This window comes from Trichechus manatus, unplaced genomic scaffold, assembly GCF_000243295.1.
Source record: "Trichechus manatus latirostris isolate Lorelei unplaced genomic scaffold, TriManLat1.0 scaffold00113, whole genome shotgun sequence".
Classification (NCBI taxonomy): domain Eukaryota; kingdom Metazoa; phylum Chordata; class Mammalia; order Sirenia; family Trichechidae; genus Trichechus; species Trichechus manatus.
Genome location: NW_004444049.1, coordinates 5,685,710 through 5,700,629, shown reverse-complemented (window position 1 = coordinate 5,700,629; position 14,920 = coordinate 5,685,710). Strand labels below are relative to the sequence as shown.

Genomic DNA, 14,920 nt, shown 5'->3' with positions numbered 1-14,920 from the left:
GTGGGCTTTCACATTTAGTAGAATTTTCAAGCAGATAACCCCGTTTTGCTCAGATTTCTAGAAGAAAAAGACGTGTAATCTCAGTCAACTCGGAGGGTTTCAGGCAGTTTGGGGATAAACTCCGACTCGGCCGCTTCTGAAAGGGCTGCGGTTTGCATTTATGAGACTGACTCAGTTACGTAATGAAAATTAAGGCCGTCAACAAACCCATTTTAACCTTCCTTCAAAAAGCAGTAAATAGTACCTACTGTACGCCACGAAAACACAAAAGGTCTTTTAAGAGCTATTAAAAAATTCCCAAGTAATGGCTCCGAGTCTTTGTGAGCTGTTTGACAGCCATTTTAAATGTTTTTTTTTGGCCTAAAATTTCAGTTCAAATCTACTTTTAATAAATCAAATATTTATGGATATGTACTTTGCAACAAAGTTGCACAAACTTACGGAAAATTTGAAAAGTCTCGTAAACCAGAAACTAATTCTAACGCTGACGAGGAACTATTTTTGCTTCCCTCACAAAGGCGGCGGAGGGTTATCGAATTCCAGGAGGGTGTGAGACGTCTCCGTCTATAAATCCGCCTCGCCGGAGCTGTGCGACAGGCATTCAGGCAGCGAGCGCAGAGGTAGGAGTTCAGGCAGGGGACTGCTTGAGGAACTCGCAGATAAGGTTTTTTTTTTTCCTTAAAAAGAGAAAGATAGAAATTGATAGAACCCTTAGGAAATATAACTAGCGAAAAGTTAAATAGTTTTGTAGCGTTATTAAGTTAACCAGATGAAACGGTTTTATTTAAGTAATGAAGACTTAACATGAAAAGTAGTTTGAGAAAGGGAGAAGAAAAAAGATTATTGTAGAAAATGATGGAGGCTAAAAAGAGGAAGCTGCTTCATCGAGTCAGTTTCTTTTTTCAAAAGATTGCTAAGAGCCCAGAATTCAGAAAAGTCTTAAATCGAAGATCAACCTTCTAGATTAAAATGAAAATAATTTAAACAGAACCTAAATGTGAAATAGTTCGGGTATATGTGATTAAAATAATTTGAAAGCAGTTATTTAAAAACAGCTTAAATTGAAGGTGATGAGCTGGGTCTTCAAATTGATGGCGTAGAAAAGAGTGCGTCGTTGGAAGCCTAGTTAAGGTATCAGGCAGTATTTGCTAAAAAGTAAAAAATAGAAAAGGCTAATTGGGAGTGATAGAATAAAAATAATACGGAGAAAGAAAAGTAGAAATTTGAAGCGGAAAACTCGGAAGACAGGAAGGTGAAGAAGAAAGCAGGGGAAGATAGAAAAACTAGAAGATGAAAACAAGTAACGCCTTTAGAAGACAGAAAAAATTAAACCCAGAAGGTAGGAAGCGGAAGAAAGACAAGGAAGTAAATAAGGGCAGAGTACAAACTTGGTAGAAGCCTAGAAGATTAGGATCAAGATACAAAACGAGAAAATTGTCGAGAAGTACACCTGATAGAAGGAATAAGCTAGGACAGCTATTGGACGGAAGCGTAGAAGATAGACGGGGAAAAAATAGAAGATAGAAAACTTGGCAAAATGAAGAGGTGCAAAACCTGAGGAAAAATAAGCAGGAGGAAATCAGTTTTTTAAAAAATAGTATTTTAAAAGCTCATTTGTGTAGTCTCTGGTGATGCAGACAGTTAAGGGTTTCAGAAGATAAGGGCGTTTAAATTACCGTAGACCTGGACCGACTTAGAAGACCTGGAAGCTAGAAGGGAGGCAAGAAGGACTGAAATTTAAAAACTAAATGTGTTCTTGGAAGTTAGGATTTGGAAGGTCTTAAAATACAGGAGCGTAGTATACTCTAAAACATTGGAAGGACTTTCATAATTGGAGCAGGTCAAGATGAAGACTAATGGGCAGCCGGCTGTTCCGCTTGGGACTGAGCTGAGGTGTGAGCCTGAGGACTAGCGTTAGTGGCGGCCGCGCGGACGACGGGGAGCGGCTAGGAACCGGGAGCGGTGCTGTCGGAGCGGGCCAGAGCAGCCAGCGGTGCGAGGTGGAGTAGGAAGGAGCAGCCCAGGAGCCGGTGTGGTGGAGGAGCTAGGAAGAAGGAAGGCGCCGTACGCTGGTGTGAAGCTAGGCGAGGAAGCCAGGAAGGAGCGGCCGCTGCGGCTTGGGCTGCAGCCGGCGGGCGGCTTGGAGGCGGCGGCGCGTAGGTGTAGCGGAGCCTAGACCGGCGGGCGCCGGGGAGCAAGGGAGCGAGTGAGCGGTAAAGGCGAGTCCGGCTCGGCTGTGTGTTCGTGTTTTCTCCGTAACCGAAGTTTGGTAACCTACTTTCATTAAAATGCTTTCCTAACGGTAAAGGGATGTCTGACGAGGGTGTAGGCCGATTTCCGGGTGTCGTAGGTTTCTCTTTTTCAGGCTTGTTTTCTCATGCATCTTGTCTGAAGCTTTTGAGGGCAGACTGCCAAGGCCCGGAGGAATGGTAGATGGCAAACTGTTTTTTAAACAAATTGAGGGAAGCCGGATGAATTTGATAGAACCTACCTTGAGACAAAATTTCAGCAAATTTGTAAGCAGTTTCTAGCGTGGGATAAAGATACATTTCAGCTTTGTGAATAGATGACCTATTTTTCTTTCCTCATTCTGAATTAAAATTTTCGAAATAGGGAGTCTGGGTGTGTAACTCAGTGGGGGGAAGGTTATTTTTGTGGGGGGGGGGGGGGGGAATATGTTTTGAGTTCCTTTTCCCTTAGGTCTGTCTAGAGTGCCAAAGGCAAATGACTCAAGGTCACAGAAAAAAGAAAATCCAGTATCAGCATAATCAGAGCACCAGATTTAACAGTTCTAGAAACTAGAGCACCAGTAGCTCTCACTTTGAGGTCTGTGGAGGAGCTGTCCATTGGAGAAATGGCTGGTAGTTATATTATTTCTGTTTTTTCATCAGATTTTTAAAAAATAATCCCTTAAACTTACTGTTTTTACTTGAAGTATTTTGGGGTGGTCTTAACAGGGAACAGAAGGGGGTGGGGGAGGAAATGTTTTTTCTAAGATTCTCCACAGATGCTATAGTACTATTGACAAACTGAGTTAGAGAAGGATTGTACTGCTATGCTGTTGACACGAACATGTCCAAGGATTGGAGCTGCTTTTTTCCTTGGAAGAGTATTCCCAGTTGAAGCTGAAAAAAAGTACAGCACAGTGCAGCTTTGGTTCATATTCAGTCATCTCAGGAGACCAGAAGAGCTTGACTAGGCCAAATGTGCGAAGTTAAGTTTTCAAACAATATGATTTTTAAAATGTTAAAGGGGAGGGATTGTTGTGCAGTCGTTGACAGTGCCTGTTATGGTTGGGATTGGGAGGGTTGGGGTTAGGTAATTGTTTAGTTTATGTTTTCAGATAACTCATACCAGAGAACTTAAATACTTAGAATGGAAAAACTAAAGAAATCTCAACTTCCAAGTTGGCAAGTAACTCCCAATGCTCTGGTTAATTGCTTTCTCAATTTTTGAATTGGGCAGCTTGGGGAAGTTAAGGTGGGGTGTACCAGTGCATTAATTTGGGCAGGGAAAGTCAACCATACTTTGGTATGTTACCTGTTCTCTCAGTGTAGGGGCTGGGCAAGAAAAATATTGGACGGGGGGTGGGGGGGTTGGTCTGGCCTCCCGGGCTTGACATTAATTAGGTGTAAAATGTCGGGGGATTTTTTAAAACATGATAGTTGTTTGGATATGGTAGTGTGTGGTTCTCTTTTGGAATTTTTTTCAGGTGATTTAATATAACTTAATACTACTGTAGGAACTTCAGAGCAAAGGAAGTGACTTAAAGATCCTGAAGGGATTTCCTCTGATGGTAGATTATGTATTATCAAGTAAGATTCTATTTTCAGTTGTGTCTAAGGTTTTTTTGAGTGTAGGAAACATTTTTACTTTGACTGCAGAACAAGATGTTAAGGTATGCCTCAAAATGTAAATTGTTTTAAATTTGCATCTTAAAATATTTGTAAATTATAATTGATAAACGGATTGTGGTAGTTTAGCTTGAATGTCTTTAGAGGGTGGGTTTTTGTTGATGAGGGAGGGGAAACCTTTTTTTTCTGTAGACTTTTTTCAGATAACATCTTCTGAGTCATAACCAGCCTGGCAATATGATGGCCTAGATGCAGAGGGAACAACTCCTTGGTGAATGATAAGTAAAGGCAGAAAAGATTATATTTCCTACCTCCATTGGGCAAAAATCATAACCAGATGTTTACTACTGATGAACACAGAATCTATTTGTCTGCATATGCAAAAAATTTACGCAAATGAAAGCTGTCAATTTTAAAGTTACGGAATCTGCCATTTTAAAGTTACAGCTTGGCGTATCAAGCTATACCCACAAATAAAAATGATGAGAAATCTTAACAATGAAGATAAATTCCATCTCAAAATACTGCTTTTACAAAGGCAGAATAAAGTGGAACGAAATGAAAATGATTTTTCCACATTAACCCTGGAATAAAAGAAGCTGAAATATTAAGAGATGAGTGGGATCAAGTGGATTGACAGGAGGCTGTGCTGTGTGCCAATCTTTGTTTGCCTCAGACAGGTTTCTCTTCGTAATTATCAGAAGAGTTGCTTCATTTCATCTGCGAACAGAAAACAGGCAGCTGTTAACAGATAAGTTAAACTTGCATCTACAGAATTGCATGTTAGGGCTAAATGCCTATTTTTATTTAAGAGCTGTGGAGAGGCCTTCAGTATTCCTGACCCCTTCCCTAGGGGATTCCAGGATTGTGGGATTTTTCCGGTCGAGCATTTTAATTAGGTCTTAAGTTTCCATGCTGAATGGGGATCGCACACTTCCATTGGAGGCAGGTAATTCCGTCAGAGCCTCTCACAGAGGTTAGTGGCCTTAATTATATGGTAGTGTTTACAGAACTAAGGAAATTTAACGTTGAATCAGAAATCCGTATGAATAATAGCATAATGCGTCAGCAAATCAGATGTGTTAATCTTGATAAAATTTATATGTGTTGTGTAGTATTTGTGCAGATAAACCATTAAATCGTTGAAAATAATAAAACATTTTATTAGAGAATGTATGTTTTTAGAAACCGTCTCCTTATTTAAATAAAATATTGTTTGTGTGTAGTTAGTGTTGGGCAATCTTGGGGGGATTCTTCTCTAATCTTTCAGAAACTTTGTCTGCGAACACTCTTTAATGGACAAGATCAGGAATTGAGCAGAAGAACGAATTTAACTTTTTTAAGGCAGGAAAGACAAAACTTACTCCTTCGTAAAGTGATGAGCGTTTAATAATTCCAGGCACATGGCAATAGAGGTTCTCTAAATAAGGAATAAATACCTCTTAGACAGGTGGGAGATTGTATAATCAGAGTAACAGGTAACTACGCATTTTGTTTCCAGAAAGTCAGAGGGCTATAAATTGACAGTGGTTAAAACAGAGTGAAAGTAGTAATCACATTTGCAAAGTTTGCATGTTAACTTTTAAGTGTTTTAATCATTTCATCTAGTGTTAGCCGATGTTTACACTTACTGATCTTTGTAGTCATTTGTGGGGCATGTGGGTTTTTGAAGAGTTTCGTTTGCAGAGGCTTCATTCCATCCTTCACGGAACTGTTCAGAATATTGACTTGCATATAAGCGCTTGGCTCTGCCTTCTGCTCTCCTAGTGAGTGTGTGAGACCTTGCAGTGAGTTTATCAGCATACTCATGTAAAATTTTCCCCCTGAATTTGGGGGGAGGGAGGGAGGGGGGGCTTACTTGTTCTAGCTTTTTTTTTTACAGACTACACAAAGAGAATGCAGTTGTCTTGACCTCAGGTCTGTGTTCTGTTGGCAAGTAATACGCAGTACTGTTCTGACCTGCTGCTATTAGGATGCATTGTGAAACGACTGGAGTATGAGTCAAAGTTGTGTTTCCCCCCAGTGCTTGGAGTAGTGATTGTTGAAGGAAATCCAGCTGAGTGATAAGGCTGAGTGTTGAAGTTTCTGCAGCTTTAAGCAGTCATGTTTGTGATTGAAAACCAAATACCTTTTGCTGGGCTGCTTTAGGTAAAATGCTTTTTGTTGCCTTTTGGTAGGGGGGTGGGGGGACACTGAAGCCTTTAGTGTTTTCCAGATACAACTTTAAAATCAGTGACAAGAAATAAATCCCAAACAAGCAAGTCTTCAAGAGATTTAACTGGCAAGTGAAACATTTAACAGTTCAGTGGTCTTAGTGCATTGTCTTGTGTGGGTTTCTCTCTCCCCTCCCTTGGTCTTAATTCTTACATGCAGGAACATTCAAAACAGCAGACGGTATGCGAAGGGCCAGAGAAGCCAGACTCAGTAAGGAAAAAATAGCTTAATTTACTTTAAATATTAACGCCACCAACCAAACATTCCATGTTAAATGTGGGGATTGGGAACCACTAGTTCTTTCAGATGGTATTCTTCAGACTTTAATAGAAGGAGCTTCCAGTTGAATTCACCAGTGGACAAAATGAGGACAACAGGTGAACAAGCCTTTTCTGTATTTCTGTACAAAGTCAGATCAGTTATTGGTAAATAGTTTACAGCTTTAGATTGTTCAGCTTTATGCTGAGAGCATGTGAGCAAGTTGTGTGTTGACAACGGGGGTGGAGGGGTGAGGTGGGCGCTAAGCCTTTTTTTTTAAGATTTTCCAGGTACTCTTCACTAAAGGCACCGCAGGCTTAACGTAGGACAACTACGGAGCCTTCCTGTGGCAAGAGAGACAACAAAGCACTATTAAGCTAAGGTCAACAAACATGGTGTCAGCTTTATAAGTCTGTTACTCTCTATTAGCAATGAGGACTTGCCTCAGTGCCTCTGCAGACCTGCACTGAGGCGCCGGGAGTGAAACATTCCTTTGAATGCCCCACTCTAGTACCTTGTGTATCGCTGGGCTGTCTTAACATTTAAATGAGCTGTTTTCAGAGCAGCTCTTAAAGCCCAAACCTCAAACAACTTGAAGGGGAGGGAAAGGGGGGAAAGCGGGCAACCACTTTTCCCTAGCTTTTCCAGAAGCCTGTTAAAAGCAAGGTCTCCCCTCAAGTGACTTCTCTGCCACATCGCCACCCCTGCCTTTGGCCTAGCGCAGACCCTTCACCCCTCACCTCGATGCAGCTGGTAGCTTGGATCCTTGTGGGCATGACCCCTAATCTGTTTCAAGGTAACAATGGTGCCGAGGTCTGCTAGAGAAGGCCATTAATTTGCCTGTAAATTAACAGAACATTGTTATTAAAACCACAGATAAGTAGCCCTGGTTACATATATAACACTATTATTCAGCAGCTAAAACCACCTTAAACCAGTAAATGGAGAAGTAACATGTTTTAAGAAAAGCCTTATGTTGGGGAGGGAATGTAAAAGGCATTTTAGTTGTTGAGGGCTGTTGGTGGGTGGGGTTGCAAAAATTCTCTGCTAAGACTTTTTCAGGTGAATGTAAGAGACTTGATCAAGCTAGCATCTTAGCTGAAGCAGATCCTCCAGAGCTCTTCAGTAGGGCTGTAAAGGTTTTTCTTTTCCTGAGAAAACAAAAAAGCTTTTGTTTTCTCAGGTTTTGCTTTTTGGCCTTTTCCTAGCTTTAAAAAAAAAAAAGCAAAAGATGCTGGTGGTTGGCACTCCTGTTTTCCAGGATGGGGTTCAAATCCCTGCAGCGTCTTTGCTTGACTCATTTTCTTAGGTGCTGGGCTCTGGAGAGGGGTAAGATTAATTAGTGAAATAGGTTACAATTGGACATCTTACTTGGCAGCAGCCTGCACTTGTTCATGTGAAATTCTGTTTGGTGTGACTTAATGTAACTGCCTGTTTTTAATTTCAGGAATTCCATGTGCAGTTAATGTTTGCAGAAGCCTCACTATTAAAAACCTAACATTTTATAAAAATAAAACTTGAAAAGCTCTTCACTGGTGTGGTTCTTTTGTGTATGAACCGAGTCTCCTCTCCATGAGTAGATGGGAGCAGATAGCTGTTCTGTGGGGGGCTCACTTTGTCCTGTTTGACCTGTTTAATGCGTACACTGCACCCCTGATTACAGCAGTCTTCAAGTGTAGGGTAGGGACTTGGCAAAGAAGTGGAGGGTTGATGGGTGAGTGGCCACTACCTAAAATACCCGCTGACAGCCAGACAAAAACTGGCAACTTCTGTAAGCAACTACGAAGTAGCTGTGGACCTTGCTGGCCGGCATGGAGAGAAATGGCCTGGGGTGGGGGACTATCCATTGTTTCTCTGAAAGCCCCTTATACATTTTACGGGCTCTAGTAGAGAATAAAATAGCTCGCTGGTGCCCCCTCTGAAGTCCTTGTTGATTTACATTTACAGACATCTGACTGCACAAACGCCTTGGTTGTGTGGTCCTGTTGATCACCTTAAAAATTCTGGGGTACCAGCAGCATCTGGCTGTGTGAAGAACTGAACTGCACCTAATGTGAACTTGCCCCTGTGTTGCAAGTAGAATCCCTCACTGCCCATCAAACCCCCCACTTACCCTCTACATCCATCCCTGCCCTTAACCCATGTTGGAGTGTGGGACCAAAATCTGGAGGATGCTGCCCTCAGCCCAACAGAGGGCCTTCAGCAAGCAGCTACCTTAACTAGGGAAGGCATTCACATTTTATAAGTTGGGAAGCAGGTCCTGGTTGAGTCACTTTGCCAAGGCAGCAGAGCTGGAATTTCAGCCTCAGCCTCCAACCTCTCAACAGCCATGTTGCTGTTTTGTCTTCAGCGTGTAGGATGTTCTCATGGATGAAGCAACAGCTCAGACAGGGAAAGGGACTTGCCAGAGGTCAGCAGCAGGCTGACCCACAACCTACCCAGCGGGTGCAAGCCACAGGCTCTTGAGGTTGGGAGTGGGGCAACTCGGTCCCTGGTTGTGGGAGTTGGACTAGACATACTGCATGGCCCTGGGTTTGGTTAAGTGCTATGCTGCAGAGGTGCCAAATGCATCTTTGAGACGAACGTCTCCCATGTTCTTTCCGGTCCCCTGGTCTTTGCTCCCTGGAAGCACAAGGACTTCATTGGAGAGTAAAGGGGTGAGAGCAGGGGCTGGAGGTTTGCCAGAGGCAACATGGTCCTGGGATTGAGCAGGTTCAGAGCTGGCCAGGATTGGAAATGTAAAGGCTGGACACTGATCAGAAGTGTGGGCAACAGGAAGGGGCAGACATGTAGGCCAGAAGTCACACCCTCTGACTACAGAAAGGGAGTGGGGGAAGGAAGTCAATGTCAAGTTCCCTGAGCTGGTATGCCCAAGTCAAGGGGCTACCCTTGAAAATATACACACACCCTGGGCACGTCCTTTATATACTACTACAGCTCTCCAGAAGGCTGTCACTTTCTGCTTTCATCTTCCTGATAATCCTGATAAGTGACTAAGACACACACCTGGATTCAAGCGGCAGCTCCACCATTCCCCTGCCTCTGCAAACCTCCCTTCTCAAGCCTCAGTGCCCTCACCTGTAAAGCAGATCCCAGACCCAGGTCAAGACTAGTTGGGATGGACAGAAGGAGGAAGCCAGTAGAGTGAGAGGATTGGGGGTACTGAACAGAGTGTGGGGAAAAGCAAGACCTGGGAGGGTCACCTGGGTTGTTGATTTGGAAGCCCAGAAATCTGGGAGACATGGATCAGACAGATCCTGGCTCCATCAAGCTAGCAAGCTAGGGGGCGCTTCCTGCCCTCTCCGGACCTCTGTTAAATGGAGATAAATGTTTGTGTCTGCCTGCTATGGAGCCCTGGAGTCACAGTGGTTAAGAGCTCGGCTAATAACCAAAAGGTTGGCAGTTCAAATCCACCAGCAGTTCTACTCTGTCCTATAGGGTTGCTGTGACTCAACTCCATGGCAACAAGTGTGTGCGTGTGTATGTGTGCGTGTGTATGTGTGAGGGTGCCTGCTACAGCAAGGAGGGGTAACCACAGGAGCCGCATACGGATGGAACTAGAAATGACTGGGCTTTGTCGCCACCTAGTGAATAAATGTAGCATTGCAGGCACTCTTTCGGGCTATATCATACATACACTTGGTTCATTCAACGTTTTGATTGCTGAGTAGTATTCCATTGTAAGGAATCCCTGGTAGTGCAAACGGTTAAACACTGAACTACTAGTCAAAAGGTTGGAGGTTCAAACCCACTGAGAGGTGCCTTGGAAGACAGGCCTGGTGATCGGCTTCCAAAATGTCACAGCCTTTAAAACCCTAGGGAGCAGTTCTACTCTGCATGAATGGGCTCTCCACGAGTTACAATTGACTCAACAGCAATTAACAGCAACAACAGTATTCCATTGTATGAATATATCATAATCTGTTATCCATTCACCTATTTATGGAAATTTGGGGTTTTTTTTTTTTGCAACTATTAATTAAAACATTTGTGTACAAGCTTTCAGTTCAGTTTTCTTGGGTAACTACCTAGGAGCAGCATGGCCGGGTTATTTCTTTTAAGAAACTTCTGAACTTTTCCAGTGTGGTTATACCGTTTTACCTTCCCACCAGCAATGTATGGGGGAGTTCCACATTCTCACCAACTATGGTGCAATGGATTGCTTTTGTGTGGTCTTATAACTCCTACCCAAGTGATTGGGCAGGACTGTGTAGACAGGGTAATTATGGCCCACCGAAGGGATTGGTCAGTTTTTGATGTCCCACTGGGCTTGAGGTGAGGCATCCCAGAGGTGGGAGAGAGAGGATCCTATCATCATCAAGGAAGAACAGCCAGGAGGGGAGAGCATCCTTTGGACCTGGGATCCCTGCACTGAGAAGCTCCTGGAACCAGGAGACAGAGACAGACTGTGAGTCATGACCCTGAAGATGGTGAGACGTGGTGGCAGGAGAGACGGGCAGAAGACCACAGAGAGAGAAAGCTGAGTGCCTTTGGGCAGGAGGCTTGCTGGCAGAGTAGAGCGCCTCTGGGCACTTACTGTCAGAGCTTTGTAACACTAGCAGGGCAGGGCTGAGGTCCACGGAGAGGCCTGCCTGTGAACACGGCTGGGAAGAGGTTGTCCCGATGGGAGAACTGTATCCTCAGTGTACCTGAACCTGAAGTGTAACCTGTTACTTCCCTAATAAACCCCCTAATCGTGAGTATTGTCTATGAGTTTTGTGTGGCCAATGCAATGAATTATCGAACCCAGCAGAGAAGTAGAGAGCGCCGTGGGGAGGGACAGTTGGTGTTGGAATTGGTAAAGATGGCGGAGAGAGGAGGCATGTCTGACCTCCACCTCATAGGAATCAGCCTTGGTCAGTCGATCTTGATTCTCCTTCCCCCTTGTGAAGTTAGAAGAGGTCAGACACTGCCCCCACGCCATTTTTATGCCAACATTTGCTATGGTCAGAGCTTCAAATTTTAGCCATTGTTGCAGGCATAGGCTTCCTAGGCACAGTGGTTAAGCTCTTGGCTTTGAACCAAAAGTTCAGCAGTTCGAGCTCACCTGCCACTGCTTGGTAGAAAGATGTGGCAGTCTGCTTCCATAAAAGATCTACAGCCTTGGAAACCTTATGGGGCAGTTCTGCTCTGTCCTGTAGGGTCACTATGAGTTGAAATTGATTCATATGGGTTTGGTTTTGGTCATGGTTACGGAGAGGTATCTATCTCATTGTGATTTTGATTTGCATTTCCCTAATGACTAATGAATTACAGTGTTGGCGAAGAATATTGAATATACCATGGCCTGTCAGAAGACCAGACAAGTTTGTCTTGGAAGAAGTACAGCCAGAGTGCTCCTTGGAAGCGAGGATGGCAAGACTTTGTCTCACGTACTTTGGCCATGTTATCAGGAGGGACCAGTCCCTGGAGGAGGACATCATGCTTGCTAAAGTAGAGGGTCAGCAAAAAAGAGGAAGACCCTCAACAAGATGGATTGACACAGTGGCTGCAACAATGGGCTCAAACATAGCAACTATTGTGAGGATGGCACAGGACCGGGCAGTGTTTTGTTCTGTTGTACACGGGGTTGCTGTGAGTCAGAACCGACTTAACGGCACCTAACAACGGCAACAACGACTAATGACGTTGAGCATCTTTTCACGTGTTTATTCACTTCCATGTATCTTCTTTGGTGAAATGAGTGTTCATTTTTTTGGTCAAGGTTGTTATTGCAATGTTTATCTTTTTATTGTTCAGGTTAAGAGATTTGTATATTCTAGCTACAAGTCTTTTGTCAAATCTGTGTTTTGCAAATATTTTCTCCCAGTCTGTGGTTTGCCTTTTTATATTAAAAAAATATGGAGGAATTTCAAAATAATCACGTTGAGGGAAAGAAGTCAGTTAAAAAAGAGTACATACTATATGATTCCATTTACGTAAAATTTTAGAAAATGAAAACTAATCAGTAATGATAGAAAGCAGACTAGCAGTTACAAAGGGCACAAGGAGACTTTGGGGATGATGGAAATGTCCATTGCCTTGGTTGTGGGGTTGGTTTCATGGGTGTATGTATACATATGTCTAAACTCATCAAATGGCGGGTACTTAAAATACTCTCAGTTTATTGTACATCAATCAAGCTATGAAAGCTTCACATGGAAACAAGCATTTACTGACACCTACTGTATGCCAGGAGTCCCGGCGTGGTACAGTTAACGTGCTTGACTGCTAACTGAAAGGTTACAAATTCAAGTCCACCCAGAGGCACCTTGGAAGAAAGCCCTGGCAATCTATCTCTGAAAAGCCAGCCATGGAAAATTCTATAGAGCACAGTTCTACTCTGACACATATGGGGTCGTCACAAGTTGGAGTCGACTCAATGGTTTATTGTGTGCCCATACTGAGAAGGTGCTGGAAGTACACAGAAATAGGTCACAGGCTCTCTTCAGCAGCTCCAAGTCTTGAAGCAGAGCAAGTTAAAGAAATGATTATATCTCCACATGATAATATGAAATGCACGCTCCAATTCCGGTTCCGGCAGAAACAGGCTGGGTGCACTTGGGCTAGTTACTTAACCCCTTTAAACCTTGTTTTACTCTTCTGAAAAATGGGCACAATAATACCCCCCACCCCAGGGTGCTGTAACAAGTCACAGGGCTGGTATATACGTAAAGCACTGAGCACCAGCTTAATCAAAGGCTCCAATAGCGTTGCTTGGGAAGCACTTACTAGAGGAGAACAGAGGCAATGCTCTCTGCCTGAAGGATTCTGGGAGGGCTGGAGAGAGGTGACTGTTCCAACATGGAGGTGTGAAAGCACAGGTAGGAGCAACCCGGAGTGACTAGAGGGAAGGTTGGGAGGGGGAGAGACAGAAGAAGCTGGGATGAACGCTGGAGACTGGTGGCAAAGTCCCTGGCACACAGAGACATTAGGGCTCTGTCCTGGGGAGCAGATGATAAGTTGGCTGGGAACTGCATTTTAGAAAGTTGATTCTGGCCCCAGTGTTGGGATGGGGAGAGGGAAAGCAGCTGGGACTGGAGGTCCTGAGACCAGGACATGGAGTGAGGGACCCCTTCAAGAGGCCCATTTGTAACTAGCATACCTAAAACTAAAGCTAACTTAGTGATAGTTTAGCTAGGTATGGTATTTTAGGTGACGGTTGCTTTCCCTCAGCACCTTGAAGATATCCTTTGGAATCTCAGAACACCCCTTCCCTCCTGACACAGTATTGTTGGGAATTTAGTTCCATCTTGTTTTCATTTCTCTCCAAACAAGAGATACACAGTCAGTGGTTATTTAAATTTGCCCACGTGTGTCTCATTGCTTTCTTGAATCCTGTTTCTTCCTTCTGGGCTCAAGGTCCTTCCGAAAGTTTTGCCTGTGGAAGTTCTTTCAGTAAGGGTTTCTGAGTGGTAAATTCTGAGTCTTTGAAAGTGTCTTTATTTTACTCTCAGTTTTCAGTGATAGCTTAGCTGGATATGGTATTTTAGGTGACAGTTGCTTTCCCTTTGCACCTTGAAGATGTCCTTTGGAATAGGTTGTTACTTTTAAGAAGTTTGCCGTCTGTCTATTGGATGTGCCCTACCCCTCTCACAAGCATTTCTGCTTTGCCTGAGTCTCATGGAGGCCTCCAGATGGAAGCCTCCCAAGTATGAAGCACTTGGTATCTCAGGTTTCCTCAGCTTCTGGGGTGGCCAGTCCTCAGAGCTGCCCCGAAATGTCTCCCACAGAAATCCCTGCCTGCCTCTCTGCTCCGCCCCATCCTGTAGCCTCCTTCCTCCTCCATAGTTCTTTTTTAAAAAAATTTATTTGTTGTTGTTACTGAGAATATACACAGCAAAACATACACCAATTCAAGAGTTTCTACAAGTACAATTCAGTGACATTGATTACATTCTTCAAGTTGTGCAACCATTCTAATCCTTGTTTTCTGAGTTGTTCCTCCCCCATTAACATCATCTCACTGCCCCCTAAGTTTCCTATTTAATCTTGTGAGTTGCAGTTGTCAATTTGATCCCATATAGACAGATCTTAAAAGAGCACAATGCTCAAGGAAGACATTCTTTACTAGTTAAGTGAAACTATTGTTGGTTTTATAACAAGACTTCAGGGAATAGTTTCGGTTTAAGGTTCAAAAATTGTCACAGGTCAATAATTTTGGGTTCATCCAGGCTTCATGGCTCCAGAAAGCCTGGATTTCATGAAAATTTGAAATTCTGTTCTGCCTTTTCCCCATTTTGATCAGGATTCTTCTATAGAATCTTTTATCAAAATGTTCAGTAATGGTAGCCGGGCACCCTCCAGTTCTTCTGGTCTCATGGCAAAAAAGGCAGCTATTCATGGAGGCAATTAGTCACACATTCTATTTCCTCCTCCTATTCCTGATGCTCTTTCTTTCTCTGTTGCTCCAGGAGAATAGAGACCAAATGTTTCACCTTGGATGGCCTTTCCTCCTCGGTTCTTGAGCCGCCCTGCCCTCTTCTGATCCCTGATCCAGGCTCCCTTCCTCTCCCCTAGCTCCAGCGTCTAGCACCAGGCCCTTGCCCTCCACCTCATATTCCTTCTGCATTGTCCATGCCTCTCAAGGCCACCACCTCTGCCCTGGCCCAGCC

At 43.7% G+C, this 14,920-nt stretch overlaps 1 long non-coding RNA gene across 1 annotated transcript; it reads left to right on the top strand.

The window, feature by feature from the left end:
- Positions 1-574: 574 nt before the first annotated feature.
- On the top strand, positions 575-6,343 carry LOC111821876 (uncharacterized). The gene is made up of 2 exons (XR_002825213.1): positions 575-2,269; positions 2,701-6,343. It is a non-coding gene; the product is annotated as an uncharacterized LOC111821876 (long non-coding RNA).
- Positions 6,344-14,920: the final 8,577 nt, after the last annotated feature.